We start from the raw sequence: 7,938 nt of genomic DNA on the forward strand, positions 1-7,938 counted from the left end.
AGCTAACTAGAACATGAGGATAATAACCACTCCTACCCCACAGGGTTCCTGTAAAGAATGAAATAAATTTGCTTACAAAGTCCTCAGGACAAGCAACTCATCTTTATATATGATATATATCTATAAAATATATGTACATATACATATTCATACTTACATAAGCCATATACATATATAACATTTACATACCATGTATAGATACCACATATATGTACATATCATATATATTATATATACACATCACATATATATACTCTCTATTTTTGTACCACATACAGATACAATATACTCTATGTACATATAGACACACAGTAGATATACTCTGTACATGTGTACATTCCATATGTAGATACAATATGTCCACCCCATGTACATACAGACACACAATAGATATACTCTGTACATGTGTATACTCTGAGTGTAGATACAACATATACACCCCATGTACCTATAGATACATGGTAGATACACTCTGTACATGTGTACTCTCCACATGTAGATACGATATGTACACCCCATATACCTATAGACACAGTAGATATACTCCACACATGTGTACATTCCATATGTAGATACAACATGTACACCCCATGTACATACAGACACACAATAGATATACTCTGTATGTGTGTATACTCCATGTGAAGATACAACATATACACCCCATGTACCTATAGGCACATGGTAGATACACTCTGTACATGTGTACACACCACATGAAGATACAACATTACACCCCATGTACATATAGACACACAGTAGATACACTCTGTTCATGTGTACTCTCCACATATAGATACAACATGTACACCCCATATACCTATAGACACACAGTAGATATACTCCGTGAATGTGTACACTCCACATGTAGATACAACACGTACACCCCATATACCTATAGACACACAGTAGATATACTCCGTGAATGTGTACACTTCGCATGTAGATACAACACATATACCCCATGTACCTATAGACACACAATAGATAAACTCTGTAGACTGGAGCCAGCGGGTGACCTGGGTCCCTTCTGTGGAAGGAAGGATGGACCCAGGAGGCCATTCAGGAGGTGGACCTCTTGTCGGGGACTGCCTCCGGCCAGGAAAGTCCCTGCCATTACAAGATGGCGCTTGGCTCACTGCCAGCAAAATACGCTGCAAGTAACAACAAACGTTCTGGTGAAGCTCGCCTAAAGGAGGACATAGTCATTGGCTGTTTCAAATTTAAACAGCATAGTAACAGGACTCTCATTGGCTCTCCCCATTGTTTGGCCCCTTATTGGTCACCCTGCTCACTGATTGGTCATGTAAATGTATATAAGTGTGTAGGCTTGCGGAAATAAAGAGAGAGAAGATACACCAGAACCGGGGCTTCTTGTCGTCCTTGCGGGTCGAGGGCGACAAATGGTGCTGAGACCCGGGAATCGTTAATGAGTAAGTAAACCTTGCAAGGAGAAAAACCGCAGGTAAGCGGGGAAGGAACCACGATTAAAGTGGTGGGAATCTTGTACAAGACCGCAATAAGAAGCGGGCGGCCATAGAGCCAGGATTTTCTTAAGGGACCACAATTACAGTGGTGGCAATCTTGTACAAGACTGCAATAAGAAGCGGGCGGCCATAGAGCCGGGATTTTCTTTTTTTTTTTTTTTTAAGATTTTATTTATTTATTTGACAGAGAGAAATCACAAGTAGACGGAGAGGCAGGCAGAGAGAGAGAGGGAAGCAGGCTCCCCGCTGAGCAGAGAGCCAGATGCGGGACTCGATCCCAGGACCCTGAGATCATGACCTGAGCCGAAGGCAGTGGCTTAACCCACTGAGCCACCCAGGCGCCCCGAGCCGGGATTTTCTTAAGGGACCACAATTAAAGTGGTGGCAATCTTGTACAAGACCGCAATAAGAAGCGGGCAGCCATAGAGCCGGGATTTTCTTAAGGGACCATGATTAAAGTGGTGGCAATCTTGTACAAGACCGCAATAAGAAGCGGGGCGGCCATAGAGCTGGGATTTTATTCCGCAGTAAAGCGGGGAATAAAGGTCGACTGAAGTATATGTGCGTAAAAAGTCAGTGTGTTAGTTATTGTCTTTAACGTCCGCGTCTGTTGTCTGTGTGTTCATAATGGGATTTGAAGTATCTAAAGTGCGGTTGGAAGGGTCTTTAAAAGACATGCTGTAAGCCAATGGAACTTCACTAAAAGCAAAAACTGCTCAGGCCTTTTTGAATACAGTGGAAAAGGCGGCTCCATGGTTCCTAGATGAAGGCTTGCTAAACATACCTTAATGGGACCACCTGTGATCCAGGGTTTGGCCCATGTGAAACCTATATAATGCCTCAGGGCCACATCAACCTTTTAACTTGCCCAGGTGCACCAATGACAGGGTATGGCCACCGGAGTGGTCTGGATGTCAGAGTACCTTGCGCTCAGTTTAAATGCATAGCTTTACATTCACTCCACGATCTTTCCCAGAGCTGGAATGTCACGGCCTTCAAGCTGGCTGTGATTATGCATATCCCTACCCATGTTCCTATCCCAGTTTCCATTCCAGATGACAAGTTACCGGTGGTGCTATCCAGAAAGAAGAGAGACTTTGGTATCACAGCCGCCGTTGTGACAGCATTGGCTATATCTACAGCAGCTGCCACGGCAGCAGCAGTCTCGCTTGCTGCAACTAGACCCACTGTGGAAGCTGTGAACACCCTTGCAGAAGGAATGGCGGCTGCCCTTCAAACACAGACTCAGATCAATGCACATCTGCAAGCAGGAATCCTGATAGTCAACCAGAGAGTGGATTTGGTTCAAGAACAAGTGGACATATTGGGGGCCCTATTGGGACTGGGATGTATAGCACACTTCCCGGCAAATTGTGTAACTCCCATAGCCTATGCTAATATGAGTCACTTACAGAATGTCTCCCGACAGCTCTCCCAGTATTTGCAGGGTGCTTAGTCTGACGATTTTCAAAATTTCACATGAATCCTTCTGGCTGAGATAACTCAAGTAAATAGTAACCAGCTTCCCTCCCAGAGCTACTTCAAACATTTAGTAATATGTTCCAGTTTACCAAACAATGGGCTGGCACAATTGGTCTTCTTGTCCTCCTCCTTACTGGCATTCTGCTTCTATTCAGAAAAGTTCGCCAATGGAGAACACAGCAGCGAGAGCAGAGCCGAGCTATAGTATAAGCTCTTATGTCAATAGAGGCTGGGACATCTCCCCAGATATGGCTAAGCATGCTAGATCGGTAGCCAAAGACGGGTAAGATCAGTAGAGAAACATACCAACCTAAGACAGGACAGAGATCATCGATATCTTGTGTCTGATGGCGAGTAAGGATGTTTTCTGCTACTGACGACCTAAGACAGGCACGATCTCTGCCATAAAACAAAAAAGGGGGAGATGTCGGGGACTGCCTCCGGCCGGGAAAGTCCCTGCCATTACAAGATGGCGCTTGGCTCACTGCCAGCAAAATACGCTGCAAGTAAACAACGAACGTTCTGGTGAAGCTCACCTAAAGGAGGACATAGTCATTGGCTGTTTCAAATTTAATCAGCATAGTAACAGGACTCTCATTGGCTCTCCCCATTGTTTGGCCCCTTATTGGTCACCATGCTCACTGATTGGTCATGTAAATGTATATAAGTGTGTAGGCTTGCGGAAATAAAGAGAGAGAAGATACACCAGAACCGGGGCTTCTTGTCGTCCTTGCGGGTCGAGGGTGACACCTCTGGTGCGTCCTGGCTGGCAAAACCATGAACTCAAGATCAGAGCCAAACCACACATCCTCCAAGCCCACATACCTGCCACCTGCTACATTAGGTCACTTGGCTTAGGGAAAATCTGAGTAAGCAGTCAGTCTCGGCCAAGATCCGTGTTCCTCCACCAACACCCATCTAAATACTTTCTAAAATAGCATTCACGGGCGTTCCACTTTGTCTGGAAGAGCCCTTGACTTTTGTTCTCGGGGTGAGGAGGAGGGCACTCTTTGTTGCCAATATCTCTGTCCCAATATTGTGATTAATTTGGTTTTTTTTTGCAGATTTTAAGTATGTATTTGGCAGAGAGAGAGAGAGAGATTGAGAACAAGTAGAGGGAGCGGCAGGAAGAGGCAGAGGCAGAGTGGGAGAAGCAGACTCTCCATGAGGAGGAAGCCAACACGGGGCTCCACCCAAGACCCAAAATGTAGCTTTAAAGGACAAAAAGGTGGAATGTATAAGTGACCCCTTTAAACCTAGGGGATGCTATCATTTTCCGTAGATAATATACATTGATATTTTTAGATACAAAATATATAAAATAAATGTTTCTATTTCATAGATAAATTTACAAATATTTATATAAAAATACATGAAATTAGGGGCACCTGGGTGGCTTAGTGAATTAAGCTTCTGCCCTCAGCTCAGGTCATGATCTCAGGGTCCTGGGATCGAGCCCCGCATCGGGCTGTCTGCTCAGCTTGGAGCCTGCTTGCCCCCCACCCCGGCTTCTGCCTCTCTGCCTACTTGTGATCTCTGTCTGTCAAATAAATAAATAAATAAATAAATCTTTAAAAAAATACATGGAATTAATGTTTATGTATTATATATATTAATTTTGTCAATAAGCAGAAATGATAGATATAGGCTTGTTCCATTGTTTTTGTTTTTTTTTTTTTCTGTTTGTTTCTTTGTTTTGTATTTTAAGATTTTATTTATTTATTTGAGGGAGAGCATGAGCAGGGGAAGGGAAGCAGAGAGAGAGGGAGAAGCCAAGTCCCCACTGAGCAGGGAGTCCCATGTGGGACTCAATCCCAGGACCCTGGGATCATGACCTGAGCTGAAGGCAGACACTTCACTGACTGACCCTCCCGGGCACCCCCCCCAAAATTCTTTTAAATATTATTGCCACTCCTTGTCTTTGGACTTCTAAATGTTCTCACTGTTTTTCTTTGTCTCAAATGCTCAACCCTTGGTGTGTCTTACTTCGGAGATAATTATTCAGACCTGCATTTGGTTTTTCAGTCAACTTAATCTTTCTGGAGCCAGAACAGAAGGTCCATCCAGAGGCTGGATCTGATAACTGACAGCTCCCATGTCCGGGGCCAAACTTCCCACTGGATTTTTGGCAGAGTCCTCTTTCCTAATTAAGTACAGGTGGTGAAAGGCATGATAAGACCATCCTTTATCAACATAAAAACCAACCCAACAAAAACCCTCCTCAAGGAGAAGATGCAGAGCTCTGTTGTGTCTCAGATGTGGTCCTTGTGTGCTGGGTAATCCAAAAACCATGAGGTGCTTTCAGGAAAGGACTCCATGTATATCGTCTACTCGTCTGATAGCTAGAAAGGCTCATGGGCCCATTTCTCTGATGCTCAAAGTGTTGGAAGAATGTCCCAGGTACCGTACCAGGAAAGACCTTAGCTGACACCTTGTTTTACGTTGCTGTTCCCTCCAAACCATCATCATCTCACAATCCTCAATAAAGCATCCTAGTAATCCTCAAGAAAATGTCCTAAAAAAAAAAAAAAAAAAAAAAAAAAAAACGGTCCGCTCTGAGATTGTGTCCTATGCTAATGGAAGTGAGTTTGGGATTGTTTGATTTCACTGAAACAGAAGCAGGCAGTCCCTGACTGCCATGAGAGTTGAATTAAAAATCTTTTTGGAGACAGCTCCGTGCCCACCATTTTGGGTCAGTTTGTGCCCGGGCCATGGATGGCAGCTCCTGGTTTGCAATGGGTACCATCTGGAAGCATCTGGGTCCCAAGGATCCAGAGGTCCCTCCGGATCGCCACTGACTTGACTGCTGACAGAACTGGAGAGAAACCCACGTCATGCTTGTGGGGCCGCAGCCTGCTAGTGGGCAAACGAAGACTCTTACACACTGACCTCCAGTGGGACATGGCCTCTCTCCCATCCGCCAAACAGACTACTCTGTCTGCCTCTTTGGAAATCTGCTGCCTGCTTCTCCTACTGTCGTCCCCTCCCTCCCTGTTCCCATCTGGAACCCCTTAATCTCGTTCCTTTAGACCCATTAGATCCCAATATAGCTAACCTGCTGCTCTGAATAGCCATTACATGACCCTCTGTAGAATGACAAACCTCCTCCTTCAACTCCATCCATTTCTTTTGTTAAAAGGTTTTTGTAAAACGTTAAAAAGAAAGAAAGAAAGAAAGAAAGAAAGAAAGAAAGAAAGAAACCAGGAAGAAAGATGATTCTGTACACCATCTCACTCTGGAATCGAATAATATTCACGCACAGATAGAGGAATTCACTGAATAAAAATCCAACTCGTTGTCATTAGTGGATATGCCTGTATAAAATATCAGCTTTCGCTTGTACTCATTGTCAGAACAGACAATATGTGGATATACATTTTGATGCGTTCTAGACCATTAACGATTGTATTGATAACCGAGTTAGGCAGAAATGGTTTTTAACATCTATAATCACATGAAGCAAAAACAAAAACAAAAAACAAACAAACAAACAAAAAGAGCCCTCAAAAACCATAATAATGTTTTTAAATTTTTCAAAAATTAAATAAAGTAAAACAAATGGAAAATTAAAAGTAGAGCTACCCTATGACCCTGCCATTGCACTCCTGGGTATTTACCCGAAAGATACAGATGTCGTGAAAAGAAGGGCCATCTGTACCCCAATGTTTATAGCAGCAATGGCCACGGTTGCCAAACTGTGGAAAGAACCAAGATGCCCTTCAACGGATGAATGGATAAGGAAGATGTGGTCCATATACACGATAGAGTATTATGCCTCCATCAGAAAGGACGAATACCCAACTTTTGTATCAATATGGCAGGGACTCGAAGAGATTATGCTGAGTGAAATCAGTCAAGCAGAGAGAGTCAATTATCATATGGTTTCACTTATGTGTGGAGCATAACAAATAGCATGGAGGACATGGGGAGATAGAGAGGAGAAGGGAGTTGGGGGAAATCGAAGGAGGAGATGAACCATGAGAGACTGCAGACTCTGCGAAACAAAATGAGGGTTTTGGAGGGGTGGGAACTGGGGGATTAGGTGAGCCTGGTGGTGGGTATTAAGGGGGGCACGGATTGCATGGAGCACTGGGTGTTGAATCATGGAAATCTTCATCAAAAACAAATACTGTACTGTACGGTGATTAACATAATAAAAAATAATAAAAGAAATCTTAAAAAGTAGAAATCATTTGTAACTTTTGTACAGCAGAGGAGTATGAGAACGGGGAAAGTGAACAAAATTTCACAGAGAGGGATATTTAAGCTTTCTGACTGGTAAAGAGAACCATTTTCACATTCGTATCTTTTTTTTTCTTTTTTTAAACACCTGCAGGATTAGATCTTCAAAGGCCAGTGATCGGTGGCCCTTGAAAGTATCTACAACACAGGGTTGCAGTGTTATCTATAAACGCTGGTATTTACAAGGCTCTAGGAAGGCCACCAACACTCCCACAGGAACAGGGACAAAGCCGAGCAAAGGTCTGGAAAACACAACCCCCCACCACCACCTTACCCCCCCTTAGAGGTAGCAGTGTGCTTTAACACATCTGTGTCAGCTGGGCTAATTACTTAAACCCTCTGAAATTCATTTTCCTCTTGGGAGAACGGAGGTCATAATACTTGCCTCACAGGAGTTGCATGGCGTGTTTAAAAAACACATTTATCTAAGCTGCAGGAGCTGAGCCCTCATGGTCCGGAGGCTTCCCTCCTCGTTCGGGGAACACCCCTTCCCCTTTGTCTCCTTTGTTCCCAAGCAATCAAACAACCAGAAAACCAGCCTAATCTCACACATCTCTCCTTTGCAGCCCTAAACTTCTTTTTAGTCCTTGAGAATTATCTTGAATGTTAATGTGCTTTGCAAATTTTTTTTAATGGAAAATGCATGTATGAGCATATAAGAACAACACGTCAAAAGGCTGTTTTTATGTAATTTTGTCACTGAAATATACACAGAAGAAGTGCAATT

Source organism: Neovison vison, chromosome X (assembly GCF_020171115.1).
Source record: "Neovison vison isolate M4711 chromosome X, ASM_NN_V1, whole genome shotgun sequence".
Taxonomy (NCBI): domain Eukaryota; kingdom Metazoa; phylum Chordata; class Mammalia; order Carnivora; family Mustelidae; genus Neogale; species Neogale vison.